The following is a 19,285-nucleotide window of genomic DNA, read 5'->3' on the forward strand; positions in this document are numbered from 1 at the left end:
GCATCCCTATTTACAAAGAGGCAAATAAGAGCTTTCCAAATTTAGTCTAATTCCTTTTGAATTCATGTCATTAACATGAAACTACGAGAAAAAAAAAAAAAAAACTAAATCCTGGCTTATTTGCACCTATATTTTTTTTCCTAAGAAAATAATTACAATGATGCCTGCAGCCATTCGAGGGCGACTATAATGTGCCAAGCATTTTTGGCACATCAACTTTCCTCTGATCCTCGTACCCTGCCATGTAGGTGTGATTGTCACCTTTGTGCAGTAAGAGCACTGACACTCAGAAAGAGAAATAACAAGTAGAGCCACACAGGTAGACTAGAAGTGGCAAGATGGAGCTGGGCTCAAACTTATTCTGTCTGACTCCAAAATCTCTGTTTGTTCTGAGAGATGGACTTTGGAAGGAAATGGGCAATTCTTTGTTTTTCTATGATCTGAGTAATGTTTCCTATTTCCCCTCTTTGGATGCTGTTTACTGGAGTCTAACGAGAACAAATTCCATGTGCAGCTACAGAAATGCAAGTCTGAAGGAATGAAAAGCTAGAATTTGTTTAATTTACAGTTCAGCAAACAAATACAATTTCCTTAAGTAAACCCTCCAGGAGGGTTGATGGAATCAAGCTTCTTGTTATTTTAGTGCTTTAATTCCAGAATGTACCTCAGAGATTTAACAAAGAATATTGATATCAAATATTACTCTCCATCTACTGCAAATGCCATACAAAGTTCTTGCTGTTGTTCAGAATACAAAAGCTCTATAACAAAACGTTATACCTAACTTCAGAAATGCGAACTGCATTTGCAATTAAAAAAACAATAGGGGAAACTTTCTGAATCAATTTTATTTCTTAAACTTAACAAAAACTCCTAGTATGTGACTCTGCAAAAAAGGGTCATCCCTCTTGATTGCAGATTTATTTCCATTAATGTGAGCTGTACTGTGTAAAACAAGGTGTTTTAGTATCACTGACTGAAAGGACTTGGGCATGATTGTATGGAAATGAGGAAATGGTTTAGACCAAACCCACAGCTCTGGACTGGTGGTGCACGACAGTTATATCTGCAGAACTATTCCACAAATTCAGGCCCTCCCCCAGAATTACTCATTCAAAATTTTGAGCAGTGGAGTCCCAGGCATGTGTATTTAGAAAGTCTCACAGATAATGTTGATGTGCATCCCTGGTTATGAACCTCTGGGCTGGAACCAGGGATATATCATTGGTGCACTGAATAGCAACAAGAACATATTTTCCTTCAAATGCTGGCTGCCACTACAAACAGTTATTTTTCCCTGCCCCCTTCCTTACTTCACCCCAAAAAAAAAAAAAAAGAATCATACTATAAAATAAATATAGGCAGATGCTCTCAACAATGGCAGATATGAATCTTATTCTCAAGAGAGATGCACCTTCATTGTCTGTCATGAATACCTGATGCGGCTGGGGTTTAATAGCCACTTGAATGCTGGCAAAGGGTTTTGGGAACAATAAATGCAGTTTTTTTTTTTGTTTTAAGAAAGCCCAACAAAGAAACCAAAATACTTTCTTTCCATCCAATCATATGGTGAAGAGATGGACACAGTATTAGAAATTATGGAGTCCAACTGCTTCATTTGACTGAGGAGAAACTGAGCCCAAAGTGGAGAAGCGACTTGTACATCACACAGCTTTTCCACACAAGGCAAACCATCAATGGCCAGCCCAGGAATGCGAACCAAGTTTTCTATTCTTTTTTGGAAACTTGCCTCACTAGAATTAGAAAGAACACAGAACAGCTCTTCAACCGTGTCCAGAAAGGAGACTCCATTCTTCAATAAAGCACCAATAGTTTAGCCAAGAAGCATTAAGAGAGAAAAAAAGACCAGCCTGAAACAGATTCTTTAGCAAAGTTGCCCATCCTTGCAGAGGCTCACAGAGTAAAATAACCGAAGGCCCTGTACATTTGCTGTCTTGTCATCAATATGAATTGTTCTTTCAGGACAGATATTTAAGGATAGACTTAGCCAGAGCTTCATCACACACTGTTTTTCTGGATCTATTCTCAGAGCAGGGTATTTTCTAAACTTGATCTCTCCTCCTTCCTCAGCCCCTAAACAAAATTCTGGAGAAGTAGAATAAGGGTGAAGATCTGATATCAAATAATTCATATGATATCATAAATATCTTGTTGGATGTTAGGAGCTGAATTGGGTCCCATACCCCCAAATTCATATGCTAAAGTCTTAACCCCCAGTACCTCCAAATGTGACCATATTTGGAAATAGGATATTTAAAGAGGCAATTTAGTTAAAATGAGTTCATTAGGGTGGGCCCTAATCCAATATGACTGGTGTCCTCATAAGAAGAGAAAATTAGGATGCTGACACACACTGAGGTAAGAACAAGTAGAGATTTAAGCAGAAGACAGCCATCTACAAGGCAAGGAGATGGGTCTCAGAAGAAACTAACACTGGGGACACCTTGATCTTGGACTTCTAGCTTCCAGAACTGTGAAACTATAAATTTCTCTGTGGGAACCACCCCGTCTGTAGTACTTTATTATGAAAGCCCTAGAAAACTAATGTACTTGATCTTTTACTCATCTGCAATGGGTGCGAGGTTGAACTTTATTCTTTAAGAAGTTCATGCTCAGAATGGAATGCCAGTGTCATCATTTTGACCTTTTACTTAAAACGAGGACTTGGGCATGGTATCCATGAGGGTGGTTGTGATAGCAAATAACAGAAAACTCTAGTAACTGAAGTAACAAATGGGATGTGTCTGGCTCAAATAACTGAAATGTCAAGAGGTAGTCCGGGCTGCAAGTGCAGTTTGATTAGGGTGTGGCCTCCTCTGCCCCTCCCTGTTTATTAGGTGTGTGGTTGGGTTGGCTTGCCAACCCTGTCAAGATGGAAGGAGGGCATCGATAGTTATACATGCTTCTTCACTCCTGTCCAGGGAGAAAGAGTGGCATCATGTAACTAAACAAGTCCAGGCTTCCCTCTGATTGAATCAGTCCTAGTTTGTTATAGTAATAACAGAAGTAACAACAACTAATATTCAATGAATACTTAATATGTGCCAGGCATTCTTTTAAGTGCTTTTGCTGCTTTAACTCTTTAAATCCTCATAAAAAGAGCAATGGTGGGCCAGGCGCGGTGGCTTGCGCCTATAATCCTAGCACTCTGGGAGGCCGAGGTGGGTGGATTGTTTGAACTCAGGAGTTCGAGACTAGCCTGAGCAAGAGCGAGACCCCGTCTCTACTAAAAATAGAAAGAAATTATCTGACCAACTAAAATATATATAGAGAAAAAATTAGCCGGGCATGGTGGCACATGCCTGTGGTCCCAGCTAGTCGGGGGGCTGAGGCAGTAGGATCGTTTAAGCCCAGGGGTTTGAGGTTGCTGTGAGCTAGGCTGACACCATGGCATTCACTCTAGCCCGGGCAACAGAGTGAGACTCTGTCTCAAAAAAAAAAAAAAAAAAAAAAGAGTAATGGTGGAAACAACCTAAATGTCCATCAACAGATGAATGGATTTAAAAAAATGTGGTGTGTGTATGTACAATGGAATACTATTCAGCCTTTAAAAAGGAAATTCTGCAATATGAGACAATATGGATGAACTTTGAGGACATTATGCTAAGTGAAATAAGCCAGTCACAGAAAGACAAATACTGCATAATTCCACTTATATGAGGTATCTAAAATAGTCAGATTCAAACATTCAAAGAGTGGAATGATGGTTGCCAGGGGCTGGGGAGAGGAGGAAATGGGGAGTTATCACCAGGCATAAAGTTTCAGCCAAGTAAGATGAATAAGGTCTAGAGATCTGCTGTATAGATCTCAATTGTTTCCCTATGGTCAACAATAATGTATTTTACACTTAAAATTTTTTGAGAGGGTAGATTTCATATTAAGTGTTATCACAATATAATTTTTTTTAAAGAAAAGAAAAACAATCCACCAAACCAAAACAAAAAGTAATGAATGGGATTACCCTGATTTGTTAATTCAGTGAAGGCCAATCTCTGAACTGATAGGGGTAAGTCTCCCCACCCCCCACTTCTAGAAACTATCAGATTGATACACAAGGTGCAGGATAGATATTAGGAGAATAACCACAGTATTAATTACAACCATGTCTCTGAAAAATTATAACTCTGCTTCAGGCTTCAGTTTTCCTTAACAATCTAGCTTAACACAGGCAAAAAGCAAAATATGTTCTTCTTTCATTGTCCATATTATACAAATTACCTTTTGTCCATTTGTCCTTTTGAATGTCACAGTATTGTTTTCTCCTTGCAGGTACAGATGCCAATAGAGACTGAGTCAAGAAGCATACAGGCTTCTGGAAATTTCCAAACATGCGAGCAGCCTTCCTCCTGCAAGTTATAGTGATCTCTCGGGTCAAACCCTAGGTCCCTTTGATTCTCTTCCTGTTCTAACATTTGCGGAAAGGCATGGAAACCTCCTTGCTTGTTCTGGCTTGTGTAGAGCCGCTTTCTCTGTTATTCCTGATTCACGGTAAGAAAGGAGCAATCAGAGACAAGCATTTGGTGAAGCTTTAGTTTGTCCCACTTTCACCCTTGTCACCAACCCCCACCTTGCACAAGCTAGGTGGTTCCCTGTAAGGATTAAATGCACAGATCTGATATTTCCCAATTTTCAAACTTGAATTTAATTAGAATTTTATCATGGGTTACAAAAGCCAGGAATGCATGTGTATTAGGAGTTATGGCATTCGGGTAAACTAAGTGTTACGGTCATCAGGCTTCACTGATATGAAATAAATAATGGGCAACTTACTGCCTACATGCTAAATATTTAAATATCATCTTGGTACAAATCAGGACAACTTGTTTCAGAAAATAATGAGACAATACTTTATCAAAAGTTACAAAATGTTTGTATCTTTTATACAGCAAGGTACGCTATAACAACTCCCACTCCTAGGAGTTATTAAAAGTGGAGGGGGGGAAGCAACAGTGATGTTCATTCAAGACTGGCTTAGACTAACATAAATGTAAACAATGCACATTCCACTCATATGCATGGCTAAGACAATTACAGTAAAAACTCCTCGAGGGAATATTATGTAACTATTAGTAGTTCCCTTTGTTTGGAATACTTTTCCACCCCCTCTGCCTTATTTTTCTGCCAACTAACTCCCACTTAGCCTTCAAGACTCAGGGTACCCACCCCTGTGCTTATGTAACACCTGGGCACACCTCTAAAAACATGTAGTGCCCGTTGCATTGTAACCCACTGATTTCGCCTGCCAGTCTCCCTCACTCGATTGCAACTTACTGAGGCAGAGCCTGTCATTTGTGCAACAAGTTAACAGAAGAAGAGGGGACAAGAAATAAAATTATTCTTAATACATAAAATCCAGGCTTCAGCTAATTCAGAGCTGCCTTCATTCCCCACCCCCTGCAGCTGCATCAGCATCTGCATCCCTGCAAAGTCTCTTGTAGAAGGTGAGAAGTCTGCTTCTAAGCCTTCTAGAAAGGGCGTCTTTTGGGGGGAGTGGGTGGGAGATTAGACATGGGGCCTGTGGGGTTTTCCTGCAAAACCTCGGGAACTATTAACATACTTTCATATTTCCTTCCATAAAGTTTGCTTCCGTGAATATCTGAATTGCCCTATATACTGTACAAATTGAGACTGCAAACGTGCAAACGATCAGAGTGATTTCATTTACACCGAAAAGCGACGCGCGTTCCCTTCTTTCGGGCAGAACTGCTTCTGAAAGAACTGAAGTGGAGGCAGCCCTGCGCCAGGGGTCAGCGATTTGAGGTCGCTCGCCTCCCCCATGCATTTCCAGCCGGGCTCCCAGACACCTCGCACGGCGCTCCCTTTTGCCCGCCCGCCCGACTTCTGAGCGGAGCGCTCGGGTGGGAGGAGAACCGGCGAATCCTCGCGGGCGCCGTGCGCTCGCGGAGCCGCCCGCGCCCGGCCCCGTCACGTTGGCTGCAGAGCGCGGCCCGGCTGCGCCCCGGCGGGGAGGCACCGGGGGTAGCTAAGGGGAGCGGGTCACGTGAGAGGAGGAGTCTGACCTACTTTCCCCGCGGCAGGCGCATGCGTACTTCGCATCTGCGCGCCGGCCGGGAGGCTCACGTGGACTCGCACGTGCCTGATGCTCGGGCGCCGGCTCGGGCGGGGCGTGCGCAGGGGCCCAGCAGGGCTGGGTGCGGTGCGGGGAGCCGCAGCCCGGGGGTCCTGCGGTCATCACCGGCGACAGCCCGCAGCCTTTGGGGAGCTGCTTGGGCTTCCCACGAATTCATCGAATTCAACAGTCATGAATTCAGAGTTACTGTACATTTGCCCTTGTAGTCACCATTTCCACTACTCAGAGTTTATCCTGCAGAGGGGCTCCGACTTCTGTGAAATGAAGTCCCCGGAAGGATGATCACTGCATCATTGCTTGACATCGCAAACGATCAGAAACAATCTAACTGGCCAACAAAGCACGGTTAAATTTATGGGAACATGGTTGAAGTTCTCCACAGCTCTTAAAAATATATAGACAATGATAGGGAAAGACAGTGTATGGGGTGCTCACATTTGTGAGAAAAAAATTATATACGTGTATGTGTAAAGGAACAGTTCCGGAAAGATGCACAAGAAACTGCTAAAGGAGGGTATATGACTGGGGTGGGTCAGAGGAGAAGCAAGGCTGACTCTACACTTTCGTAACTTTTAAATTTTATACCATGTGTGGTTGATCTATTTTTTCAAATAAAATTTAAAAACAAAGAGTCATTTAGCACTTAATCTGTGCTGGGCTCCAGGTTTTATGCAAATCATTTCCTTCTAGAAAGTTTGTCATGTACAGTATCTGCTGTATTTCCTGTTTTGTTCAGCTTACATCTTTGTTTTTTCCTTGCAGTAAAACATTTCATTGTTATCAGCTGGTATCTTAATGTCTTAAGCTTTCTAATAAAGTGCTGAGAAGTTTTTCTTTTTTTTAACTCCCAAGGTGAACAACCCAAGTCCTCTACATCTTTAATATCCTCTCCAATTTCTGTGTCTTGAGGGACGTCAATTTAACCAAGGGAATCTCAGCAACAAATATTTGCATAATAAAGCCTACACAGCAGTTTTATATCTGTAATTAGCTTTTACTCTCCCAATTACTCCGTGAGATTGTAGTGTAGATATTATCTTCATTATGGTTATTAATATGTATGTCAGTTATATTTGGTTGCAAGTAACAGAAAATCCAACTCTAAGTAGCTTGCACAGTAAAGCTCATTTAACAGAAGTCCATGATAGGAGGGATTTCAGGGATAGTTTGATTCACCAGCTAAACAATGTTACCAGGACCTGGTTTCTTTCTATCCTTTTGCTAAAGCTTCTGTGGTGTCAGCTTCATCCAAAGCTTTGGGAAGATCTTAGTGAATATGCTTCCTCCTAGAGGCAGCAAGCAAATGTCTTCCCCATGCGCATTGGCTTGAGTTGGGGCAAGTACCCATACCTGAACCAGTAACACTAGCAGGAAACGAGAATATGCTGATTCATTTGGGTTAATCTGTTAGTCCATGTGCTTTGGGGGGAGCTAAAGTAAACAGAGAATGGGTTGGGGGGAGGCAACCACAATGCCCCTCACATCACGACTACTATTGCTCCTACTGCTACCATTTTCCCCTTTCCAGGTGTGGCAAGCTGGATTGAGTGATAACTCTTGATTTGCTGCAAATTATGCAGTCAGCATATTTGCATGTTTCTCTACACTGTATACCTTCCCAGCGATGGAGTAAGAGCATCAACACATCAGAAAAATCTCTCTCCAGTACTAGCAAAACAACTTGAGTTATGATGAGAAATCAGTGATGCCATTCTGGCAGAATTATATAAAAGGAAATGTACAAACACCACATTTATGTTCTATTTCTTCATCCACCCTTCCCATAAGTATTAAACTCCTACTATATGTGGAAACACAAGAGCTCTTACATAAAAAACAGAAGACATTCATGACCAAACCCCTGAACTCAGAGGGAATATAGTCAAGTTAGGCAGACAAGATGGATACTTGGAAAACATTAAAATAATGATACGAGACAGCATGGAATAGTGCCTAAGTGGATGACAATGTAGCGTGGCAGATGTTCAGAGCATAGACAGAGATCAGTTGAAAAAGATAGCAAATAGGAGAGGGCCTTGAAGGATTGCTCAGCTTAGCTACAATAAGCAGGGGAGAAGGCAAGGGCTGTGTAGATGGTTGGATGCTAGGTGAGCAAAGGTGCACAGGTAGACAGGAATCTGATATTTTCAAGATTAGAGACCAGACCTGTTGGCATGGGGGGTTTGCATTGGAGGAGTGAGAGGTAATGCTGGAAATGTGAGAAACCAGGTTCCCCAGGCCCACTCCCCCGTGGATATAGATGCATTGTAATTATTTAAATTACCCTGGCTTCAATTCCCACCTGTTCCTCATTTCCAAGTCTCAGCCAGTTAGAGAATACCCAAGGACCTTTCACACGTGCTCACAAACCAGTCAGCCAATTAATGTCACCTCACAGAATCTGTGATGCTTTTCCTCTCCTGCTATAGTCCCCCTGTCCTAGAAAAGCAGGATGAAAGATGTCTCACCACCACTTCCCTAGTTATATGGGGAGGAGGGAGAAGAGTCAAGAATGATTCCAAGAATATCCACATGTTGCTACATGCTATGTCATCACGGGACATATTACACAGAGAGCATGCCCAAATTGTGATGTTCACACAATAAGGGGAGGGTACCTCATCTAACACACTGGGTGTTCGAATATTTAACAACTACCAATTCAAGATCAAGGCATACTCTTAGGGGAGGAACTGTGATTAGCATGAGGCAGGTGAAACTACTAGGGTACAAAACTTAAAGAGGTGCTCACTCTTGGTGCCACTGTCTTTGTCTTGTGGTCTAGACAGCCTCAAACTAGAAACTTGAAGACCCACAGAATCTCAGGGAACTCTTAATAGTAGGCAGAGAGAGATTCATACCCATATATTTATTTGTCTAAGTTTTTCTCTCTCTTTCCTTTAAAAGTCTTTCTTATCTATCCTTTTAATCTGCAGCCCAATTATACTTTAGATTTTGACTTTTTAACTAGATGTGTGAATTTATGTGGGTATATAAGCTGTATATTCATCTGACAATTGAACAAAACATACATTAAGAGTCTGCAAGGATAGATCAGGGATTCATTAGTTGTTGGGACCATGAAGAAAATAAACAAAAATAAATGAAAGGCTTGCCTTCCTCAAGATCCTAGCCTAACAAGGGACATAGTTTATAAGGAGGAGACTGGCAAGTGTAAAAGTTTGTCAGGGTGGGAGCAGGGACACAAAGGAGTGAATGGCTGTCTCTGCCATAGTTGGTTTGGCTGTAGGTGGGAGGTAGCAGCCTACCTTCGTGTAGCATGTGGCACCTGAGCTAGGTCTTCAGGGATGAGACTCCCATAAGCCAGGCATTGTGCTAAGCATTTGGAGTAGGGAAAGGAGAAGTATGTAAATTCCAGATATTAAAAAAAACTCACAGTCTAGTTGGGGACAGGCCTAAAAACAGAAAATTGAAAAGGTCCCGAGAAATGGTCAACGGAAGATTTTACTCACTGCTATGAAGAGACAGGAGAAAGGGTGAGGCGCCTGATGGGTGGGAACTGGAAGACCAGTTTTGGACTTGACAAAACCACCCATTCCATAACCTGGGCATAGAAAGCTTTAAGATTACTGGGTGGGGCTGAGCATATTTGCATAAGGAGACAAGTTTAAAAAGGACTGGAAACTCCCTTTCTCTTTCCCTGTTGATGTTCAACATTATTTAAAAATCCCTAATGACTGACACAGTATGCACTGAGACCAGCAGGTAGAAAAGGACACCAACATGTCATGGTGATAGAGAGGGTGTGTGGTTGGTGACAGGACCTCAAATTGCCCAGGTGAGGATGAAGCATGTGTTTGAGGCTGGGCCATCTTTAACACCTCAGGAATACTGGCCAGGAAGGATCATAATGTTGGGAGCTCATAGAAGAGCATAAGGAGCCTTGTTTTCCCTTCCCCCACATGTTCTCTGAAACAAAACAAAACAAAACACAACTTTGTGAACTGCTGTGGCAGGAACATCCACTGGTGAAGACTCTTTTTGGATTGTCAATAAGTCATGGCCCCCTGCTTTGGCAGTACATTTGCAACGCAATAGCTTGTTCTCAGATAACAAGTTATTTACTGGTGTGTATCAGTCAGGCTAGCCTAAGGTGGGTCACAGTAACAACAAACCCAAATCCCTATGGCTTGAAAAAGAAAAGATTTATTTCTTGTTTATACTACATATCCATTGCAGTTCCATCTTATCATTGCTCTTACTTGGGTACCAAGACAGAAGATGCAGCCATTATCTGAGACTCTGCTGTTCTCCTTGGCAGAGCAAAAATAGAGCTCCAGAGGGTCCTACTTGACCAATTAAATGCTCCAGCCTGGAGGTGACACTTGTTGCTTCCACTGACAACCCATTGGCTAGAACTGGTGCTGTGGTCCCACCCAACAACAAGTGGTTGCATAAGTGCAATTCTACCTGATGCCAGAAAGGAAAAGGAGAAGTAATATTTGTGAATAGCTTCAACAACTACTGTGCGTGTAGCATCCTTTGCTTCGAGTTGGCTCACCAAATTCTGTATCCAATGGGCAAGTTGAAATACTAGGAATGATATTGATGGTAGGAACGATAATAAAAAAAATGTTTATTGAGCACTTGCTATTCCGTTAGAATAAAACTAGACACTAATCTAAGCACTTTCCCTGTAGTTCCTTATTTAATTTCCCCAACAACCTTGGAAACTGCCATGATTGCAGAAAAGGTCATTCTAGGGTAGGGAGGAATATAGTCTCTCAACAGGGAGTGTAAACTTAGAGTCATATAGATTTTATCGACAAAAAAATAAACTTATTTTGTAAACCAGGTTTATGAAGTAAAACATATCAGTTTCACATGTATATATCCACTTTTGCTGTGTAAAGGCTGGATACAGTGTGAAACCAGGAAAGTATAAATTCAAGGGCATGAATAAATTAACCAGGACATTGTTTCTTACACTGCATTGTCCACAGTAATAATAATTACTTTATCAATTTATGCACGACATTTTATCACAGGTTTTTCTCATCCCAAGCAACCACAGGCTTCTCAGGGAAACATTGATTAGAAAACCTCCCTCTGCATTGGCTCAGAGATCATCACTAGAGGGGCAATGTCAGGAGCCCTTACTACAACATGCTGTTTGCAGAATTCTGCCTAAGGGACACCTGGAAAAGGTGTGTGAGAGAGAGAGAGAGAGAGAGGGAGAGAGAGACATGGGGTGGCGGGTCAGCCATGCTTGCGTGTATCCCTAAGTGTGTTTTTCTTTTTATGTCTATACCTCACCCAACTATTCATTAGCAGCTTATTGAGTCTCCTTCAGAGCTATTTTCACAGCCTCCAGTGGGAACCACCTACTAAATATTTCTAAGCAATTGGTGCTGATTTGGGAAAATGTGTTATGAATTGCACACAGAAATAAGGAAACAATATTGGCTAACATTTCAGAGCTCATTATGCACCAAGCCCCTTGCTAACTACTCTGTATGCATGATGTTATTCATCCTCAAAAGAACCTATGATGAGGCAAGTACCATCATCCGCTCATGTTGACACAGAGAAGTTACACTGCTGGTCAACAGAACCAAGGTCTCACTGACTCCAGAGCCCACACTTCGGACATCTGCACTCTCCTCCTCTCTGGAGCCTTCCCATGTGCCCAGCTGAGTCTGGCATTTTGTGTTCTAACCTGACCCACTTGGCCATTTCCTGAATACCTCTAAGCTTATTCATTCAACTTTTTACTCACGGCTCACTCTGTCTTCTTTTCCTGGGATGTCCTTTTTCTCTGACTGCCAAAGTCCTGCTGTATCTTCAGGCTCATATCAAGAAATGCCTCCTTCACAAACACCATCTTATCCTCCTAATCCTGTCTAACTACTGCCCTTGCTCCACGTTGCTTTGTTTTTGTTACTTTTCCTGTGGTTTTCACCTAGGTCCTCCCTATGTTGCTAGAGCATAGTATGTCATATGCCTAATTTTATTCTCCAAGCACCTAGCTAACCATGTGGTACACATGGTAAGTGTTTGATGAATGAACAAAAAGGATATTTCTATAGGTCTGAGAACATGTTGAATGGTTACAGTGCAAGATGAGAGCATTATCTCCCATCCTCCAGTGTTTAAAGAAAGATACATTGAAAAACAGAAACTAATGAAAATAAATCTTGTTAGAGTAAACTTGAATATTCTTTGATTGCACCATGTCCCTTAGAACTTTATAACGTTCTAAAAAAGTTTGGCATAACCTGGGCATTCATCCATGTATTATTCATGAAGTGACTTCTCTGCAAGCAGGCACTGTTGTAGATGCTAGGGATCCAACAATAAACTCAACAATAAACAAATAAATAAGGAAACATACAGCATGTCAGATGGTAATAAATGCTCTGGGGTGGGGGAAAATAGAGCAGTATGGAGAACAGGAAAACCTGGGGCTGGAGTGAGCAATGTAGTAGTATCTACAGGGGTCAGAAGAGGTCTATGCAAGGAGGAGATAAGTGAGGGAGCGAGCTATGCAGATATCTGGGAAGAGAGCCTGCTAAGAAAGGGAACTGCAAGTGCAAAGGTCCTGAGGCAGGGGTGTGCTTGGCATTCAAGGAACAACAAGAGGGCCAGGGTTGTTGCAGTTCACGGAATAAGGTGGAGAGAGGCAGACGAGGAGGTCATGGAGGTCACGTGCAGTGGAGCTGGTGCAGATTAGGTAGGGCTTTTTAAGCTATTGAAGGACTTTGGCTTTTTTTTTCTTTTTTAAGAGTTCAACTTTTTATTGAACATGTTATAAAAGAGATTTAGTGAAAAAGACCAAAGCCCATGTCATCATCAGACTCCTCAGATTCTTCTTTCTTTGCTGCCACTTTCTTCTCCTCAGCAGAGGAGGGGGCAGGACCTCCTGCTGGGCAGCACCAGCTGCTGGAGCAGGTCCTCCGGCCCCTACATTGCGGATGAGGCTCCTGATGTTGACATTGGCAGGGCCTTTGCAAACAAGCCGGGCCAAAAAGGTTCAACATTTACACCAGCTGCTTTAATGAGGGCATTGATCTTATCCCCCATGACAGTCACCTCATCGTTGTGCAGACGAAGGCCGAGGAGATGTAGGTGAGCTCAGAGACAGAGGCCATGGCGTGAGCGAGTACGAGGGGGCTGGTGCTGCCAGGCGTGGTGCTAGTCGCCAGATGAAGTGAGGCCCTCACCCCAACATGACTTTAGCTTCCTCGGAAGGACTGAGCACCCTGGTGACAGCTGAGGAAAGGGGACTTTGGCTTTTAGTGAACGAGACAGCAGCCATGGAAAGTGGTGAGTGGACAAGTGGCATCATGATCTAACCTCCACATTAGAACAGCCCTTCTGGCTGCTGGGCTGACAACAGCCTGTAGTTGGGCAAGCAGGAAACAGGGAGACCACGCAGTCGGCTGTTGCAATAATCCAAGGGAAAGTTGACAATGGCTTAGTCAAGAGCAGAGGTTCTCCAGGAAGGGCGGTTTTGTCCCCAGCAGACATTTGGCCATGTCTGGAGACAGTTTGGTTTGTCACAGCTTGGAGGAAGCAGAGAAGGGGTGTGTTACTGGCATCTTAGTGGGTAGAGGCAAGAGATGCTACTAAACAGTGAACTGGACAGCCTCCCCCAACAAAGAATTTTCCAGCCCAAATGTTAGTAGAAGTGGGGTAGAGAAATGGGTTTAGAGTGGTAGCGACTGTGATTGTGAGAAATAATCAGCTTCTGGATGTATTTTGAAGGTAGTGCCAGTGGGATTTGCTGATGAGCTGCAGATGGGGTGTGAGAGAAAGGAAGGAGCCAAAGATGACTTCAAGTTGGTTGCTGGAGCAACGGAGAGAGGGGAGTTTCCATTAACTGAAACAGGGAAGACTCTGGGAGAAGCAGATCTTGGAAGCAAAGCCACGAGTTCAGTTTTGGACTTGATAAATTCCATCAGGGTGTTGCTCCCATTTCCAGTGTTAAACAGGCGTCTCATTGTATAATGCTAGTGAAAAATGCGTAGATAAGCCAAAGCAGATAGACCCCCAATTATTTATCCTTAGCTTCAGACTGCATTCTGTGATATCCTCCCAGCAAGTTCATTGCCCTGCTGGTATTTTGCTTATGTAAGTATTCACCCGGGTTTACAATTCTGGAAGGTGGTCTGCTTGAAAAGGGAAGATGAGGAAGCTAAGGAAGCTGGGAACAAGGGGAGAGCTATCAATAATAATAGCTTAACATTAGGGTCTAGGCTGATACCAAAAATTGTCTTCTTTTCTTTCTGATTTGGATATGACACCAGGAGGTAGTGATCAATCTCTCTGTTCATGGTCATGGGTGGACGGGCTGGAATGTGATCGCTAATTTTTTTTCCTCAGTACTACACCTGGTACAGATGTTACCATATCTACATTGGGGTGTCCTGGTGAGGAGTGGCCCTGTCGTGTGGTGGGTTAGTGCTCACTAGGGCCGGACGGGGCCACATTCCAGCTTTGCCACTGACTATGTCTGTACGCAAATTCTCTGAGCTTCAGTTCTAACATCTGTAACATGTGGTCTACTCATAAGGCTGATGCAAGAATTAAATAAGCTGATCCATGTAAAGTTCTTAGATTATTATTGGCACATAGTAAGTGCTCAGTAAACATTTATTATTCTTACTCTGAACTAGACTAGACTTCTTTGAGGTTGGTGCAGGTTTGAGGATGGCAAAATTGATAAATCAGACTCAGCTGTTGTTTCTTTGACTTTTTAAAAAATTGCCATATTAGCCAACAAACACTACACAGGATATAAACGAATAAAATACATACTGGCGGGAATGATCAGGTATCCAATCCCTCTCTCAAGTGATGCAGGCAAGATGCAGTAGGCTTGACAGCCCACACACGCAGGGGCTGTCAAATCAGAAAAGCCCAGAACTGCACACTCACTGTCTTTATACCTTTTAATTGGGGATTGGATGGTGAAGGTAAGAGAGGGGTTATATCAGATCTAGTCTCTAAGATGTCATCTCAGTTTAGGTATGTGTTTTCTTGCTGAACCACAATTATGTAATGTTCTTACTCCTATGTTTCATTTCTTATAATTCCATTGCATCTACTAGAGGTTTCCATGCAATGGGACAGTCTATAACCTACCACATCCTACCAATCTCCTTCTTTTGTACAAATTTCTCACTTTCCAAACTGACATGTATTCCAATTCAGCTTCCCTGCCCTCTATAACTGGAAAATTCTGTCCTAGAGTGAGGACTGAAACATTTTGCCATGGGAAAGGAAAGTCATATTACAAATGAATATATTGACATAATCAATTATCCATGCAGCCGTGCACCAGTTACTCTCTACCCGCCAGCCTGCATTATTTTTTCATGATATTTACAGCTATCTAACATTCCATTATTTATTTATTTGCTTACTTGTTTATTAGATGCTTCTTTGCACCTATGTAAGCTCTATGAGGACTGAGAATTCACCTTGTTTCCTGCTGTATCCCAACATTCCAAGCAGGGCTAGTCATAAAATAGACTATTCATTTCAAATGAATAAAGGAATTTGTTGGATGAATAGTTGTTTGTTGTGGGTTGGTTTTCCTGGATTTGTTCAATTCTGGCAGACTAATCAAAATGTTTCTAGACCAACAAAGCTAATTGCGGGCCCTCGGGCCAAATCTAGTACCAAGATGAGGTTGCCTTGTGAGTACCTGGTTGGGTATCCAGACAGCTGGAATCTTTAGGCAATGTGACTGCACAGCCAGAAAAATATTTGAGAATGGATACAAATTTGCACATAATCTAGGATATTGTCACTCTATTATATTGCAATTCATTATTCCCCTTTCTGGTATCAGGAAAAATTTAGAGCCCTTGGGATTAATTTGCCTAGAGGAGAAAATGCTGAGATGAGATATAAACTGCGAACTAAAATAAGTCTTGTCAAATGCACCTCATGTCTTTCTTGATTAGGGTCGTTAAACTGATGGATGAAGAATGCTCTACAACAAAGGATTTTGTGGGGTCTCTCAGGTTATCCTCACAAACAAGAAGAGAAATGGAGGTGAATTGACATGTGATTGATTGAATAACCATCCTGGGAGGATGCAGCATGGGTCTTTGGTTATGGACTTCAGTGGATTGGTATAAATACCTGGAATGCATGCTGATCCAATCTGGATACCGAGCTAGGAATGAGAACACATGGGTAACAGAATCATGTCCCATAAATATTGGCTTCTCTCCCTCTGCTCCAAAGATGCTGATGTGACTTGGGAGAAATGAAAGTAAGTCCATGTTCTTTTTTTTTTTTTTAAATCTTCCTCCCTGAAACTTAAGCCCAGTTCTGTCTTGTGGAGGAAGAATCTCAAATGAGTCTAATTTCTTTTCTGCATGTTAGTCCTTCAAATAGAGGAATGCATGATAGGAAAGAATTCCATTTTCCTTTTATCTCAGAAAGATTCAGAGTTGATTTCCCTCTATTTATATTTGAATTAGGGTTGTCGGAAATTTTGCTTAAGTCCTACCTTATAGTCCTTCTTCACCTTCTTGAGGCACAGAGGAGAGTTTAATTAAGACACTGCAAATTGATTAATGAATGGAGGTGGGACCTTTCACTCCCCTCCTCACTTTTCTGACAATCCCAAAGTCATTTCAGGTTGGAGGCATATTAATCTGTCTTCATTACAAAGTTAAAAAATGTGTTCACTGTCCAATATATAGGACCCAGGGTGACAGAATTTCTTTGTCACTTATCTTACATTGCCAAATGTATAAGAGTAAAACTGCATGTAAGCAAGTAATTTTCTGAGTATTCAAAGCTGATTCTGATTCCATCAATAATTCCCTTTATTTCTAGGGATACTTCTGATGTAGAAGAGCAAAGATCTGAAGAAATCTCTCAAGGCTGAGCTCTGTCAATTCAGTTTGCTTTGGAGGACAGTTTTTGGCAATTAATGGTCATGTGTACGTCTGCTGTAGTCTCTTTCCTCACCCTTAGGCTCAGGAAACTAGAACTACTGGCCTCCTTCTTGTTGGCTTTGAAGAGAGAGGAAGTGGGTGTACATGCGGTGACTTTTGTTAGATAACTAGAGATTTGAAACATAAGCATTACAGATTAAAATTCAGAAATATTAAAGTGTGGTTCCTTCTTTCACACCATGACCCATCTCCATAGACAGAACAGCATGAAGTGCCTCAGATTGCTCTGGCAAGGACTTCCAGTACTATGTCGAATAGAAGAGGAGATAGTGGGCAACTTTGTCTGGTTCCAGTCCTAAGTGGGATGCCTTCAAGACGGGGCACACTGTATGGGGGAAGGACATGGTTTTGGCCCTGGCTTGAGTGAGGCAAATGCATTTCATGTAGCCAAAATGTTTGTACCCCCATAATATCCTGAATTTAAAAAAAAAAAGAAAAGAAAAAGAAAAAAAATTAAGTGCCTCAGAGAGCATTCATTCATTGAAAGGAGACTTAAAGAACTTATAAAGAATAGAGGCAAATTCTTTTTCCTTCTTTCATTTGAATTCCCAATGGACTCTTAAAACTCAGAGCAGGGGCATTAATTTTGAAATCTGAAGCTGTATTTTTGCAGGAGAGGCAAGAGATGAGTTGGGGTTTTTTTTTTTTTCTTTTTTTAAACAATTTTTTTTTTCAAAGGCTAAAACTCTGAAGGAAGACAGGTATGTAGTTAATTCTCTCTATTTATTGAGGGGGAAGTTTCAGCCTAGGTAAAGAGGAGCGTCAGAGAAGGATAAGGAAGCTTAGCTGCCAGTCAGTCCCAGAGAGGGGCCTGGCCCCTTGCCCGTGGTACGCCTGGAAGGAAAGGAGAGATGAGAGCAGAACAGAGCCCAGACAGGGAGGGGGATCCAAGAATAGAGGAACTCTGTATCTTGTTCCCCAGGTAAAGCCTGCGGGGGTGGCCATGCTTAGAGAGGTCCCCTATACCTGCTTTGGAGAGTGGCTATCCAGCATGAATGGAAATAAGGCAGGTCTGCACAGGGAGGGCTTGAGATGGCATCCCTCCAACCCATAGGCTCTTATGACATCTGAGGTGCAATGTCCAAAAGTTCTACATGCCCCTTAGAGGGACAAAGAGGGGCTCACAAATGATTTGCTTACCCAGAGGGACCTGGCCATGAGAACAAGAAGAACGACCCCTATGAGCCTGCCAGCGGAAGGCAAGGCAGGACAGAGGATATGCTGGCAGGTATAGAAGAGACCCAAGGTAATGACCGGAGTTTCAGGTGAATTACATCCCAGCAGATTCCGTCAGGTATAGGAGGAAAGCTGCAGACCAGAGATCCCATCTCACCAAACTCCCCCCCCCAAATTAGATGTTACTGCGGGAGTGGGTGGGCAGAACACTGATTGAGTCTTAATCTAAAATTCCTGGAAAGAAAATCAATTAATTGAGTTTATCTGGATTGAACAGACTTTTTTCTACATCAGACAGAATGAAGGCTCTGGTTAGACATTAAGTTGTGCTAGAGAAAAATTTTGTGAAGTTATGTTCTTTATGCTCATGAGTTTTATGACCTGATAATTAATCCCCACTATTTTGGTTAGAGCTTCTCAGTGGCAAAGGGCCTGCTCAGAAACCATTTGATTCTATTTAATTTAAGCTCCTTTACAGGTTTCTTAAACAGGGGGGGTTTCATCTGACCCAGATGGTTCTAATTCGGACTACAGGCAGAACGATGGAGCAGATAACCTTAAAGGTCCATCGTGGGTTTACTGGTTTTATTATATCTTCAGGCACGTTTACAAATATCTACTCCTACGTAAACACTCTACAATGAATTAACTGAATTTCACCTTCCTAATCTGTGTAACCCTCCTCATAATTTCTTTTCTTATTTATTATTATAAAAATAGTAAACTTTAAACAAATGTAACTGTCGTGTTGGACATCAGGAATTGCAGGATATACCAGAAAATAACTTGATTCTGCTCTTAACCACTGCCTCTACCTACTCATTCTGGAAGGCACATTCTTCCTTATCCTTTTGGATACATTTTAGGATGGGCCCTATGACGTTTCAGACCTCTCTGAGATAACTAAAAAATCATCAGGTCGCTTTAGATCTCTAAACATTCTCAGTTCAGTTCAAAGTCCAAACTTCAACCGAAGTTAAAGCCCCCATCTTCCAGCTTCGAGCTCATATTTCCTACACCCCTTGCTAGTGCCTTGCTGGCCCTTCCAGAGTCA

The 19,285-nt window shown here is 42.2% G+C and overlaps 1 pseudogene; it reads right to left on the reverse strand.

Moving 5' to 3' along the window:
* Window positions 1-10,259: 10,259 nt before the first annotated feature.
* Window positions 10,260-15,890, reverse strand: LOC123620227 (annotated as a pseudogene).
* Window positions 15,891-19,285: the final 3,395 nt, after the last annotated feature.

The sequence above is a fragment of the Lemur catta genome, chromosome 15 (assembly GCF_020740605.2).
Source record: "Lemur catta isolate mLemCat1 chromosome 15, mLemCat1.pri, whole genome shotgun sequence".
Taxonomy (NCBI): domain Eukaryota; kingdom Metazoa; phylum Chordata; class Mammalia; order Primates; family Lemuridae; genus Lemur; species Lemur catta.